The sequence below is a fragment of the Crinia signifera genome, chromosome 5 (genome assembly GCF_055691185.1).
Source record: "Crinia signifera chromosome 5, ASM5569118v1, whole genome shotgun sequence".
In the NCBI taxonomy this organism is placed as follows: Eukaryota; Metazoa; Chordata; class Amphibia; order Anura; family Myobatrachidae; genus Crinia; species Crinia signifera.
In genome coordinates this window covers 1,189,105-1,190,477 of record NC_139221.1, presented here as the reverse complement: position 1 = coordinate 1,190,477, position 1,373 = coordinate 1,189,105, and positions in this window count along the sequence as shown.

The following is a 1,373-nucleotide window of genomic DNA, read 5'->3' as shown; positions in this document are numbered from 1 at the left end:
CATTCAGGAGGTATGGCAGGCAATCAGTGGGGCAGGGTGCATTCAGGAGGTATGGGGGGCAATCAGTGGGGCAGGGTGCATTCAGGAGGTATGGGGGGCAATCAGTGGGGCAGGGTGCATTCAGGAGGTATGGCGGGCAATCAGTGGGGCAGGGTGCATTCAGGAGGTATGGGGGGCAATCAGTGGGGCAGGGTGCATTCAGGAGGTATGGGGAGCAATCAGTGGGGCATGGTGCATTCAGGAGGTATGGGGGGCAATCAGTGGGGCAGGGTGCATTCAGGAGGTATGGCGTGCAATCAGTGGGGCAGGGTGCATTCAGGAGGTACTGCGGGCAATCAGTGGGGCAGGGTGCATTCAGGAGGAACGGGGGGCAATCAGTGGGGCAGGGTACATTCAGGAGGTATGGGGGCAATCAGTGGGGCAGGGTGCATTCAGGAGGTATGGGGGGCAATCAGTGGGGCAGGGTGCATTCAGGAGGTATGGGGGACAATCAGTGGGGCAGGGTGCATTCAGGAGGTATGGGGGGGCAATCAGTGGGGCAGGGTGCATTCAGGAGGTATGGCGGGCAATCAGTGGGGCAGGGTGCATTCAGGAGGTATGGCGGGCAATCAGTGGGGCAGGGTGCATTCAGCAGGTATGGGGGGCAATCAGTGGGGCAGGGTGCATTCAGGAGGTATGGCGGGCAATCAGTGGGGCAGGGTGCATTCAGCAGGTATGGGGGGTAATCAGTGGAGCAGGGTGCATTCAGCAGGTATGGGGGGTAATCAGTGGGGCAGGGTGCATTCAGGAGGTATGGCGGGCAATAAGTGGGGCAGGGTGCATTCAGCAGGTATGGGGGGCAATCAGTGGAGCAGGGTGCATTCAGCAGGTATGGGGGGCAATCAGTGGGGCAGGGTGCATTCAGGAGGTATGGGGGGTAATCAGTGGGGCAGGGTGCATTCAGGAGGTATGGGGGGCAATCAGTGGGGCAGGGTGCATTCAGGAGGTACGGCGGGCAATCAGTGGGGCAGGGTGCATTCAGGAAATATGGCAGGCAATCAGTGGGGCAGGGTGCATTCAGGAGGTACGGCGGGCAATCAGTGGGGCAGGGTGCATTCAGGAAATATGGCAGGCAATCAGTGGGGCAGGGTGCATTCAGGAGGTATGGGGGGCAATCAGTGGGGCAGGGTGCATTCAGGAGGTATGGGGGGCAATCAGTGGGGCAGGGTGCATTCAGGAGGTACGGCGGGCAATCAGTGGGGCAGGGTGCATTCAGGAGGTATGGCGGGCAATCAGTGGGGCAGGGTGCATTCAGGAGGTATGGGAGGCAAACAGTGGGGCAGGGTGCAATCAGGAGGTATGGCGGGCAATCAGTGGGGCAGGGTGCATTCAGA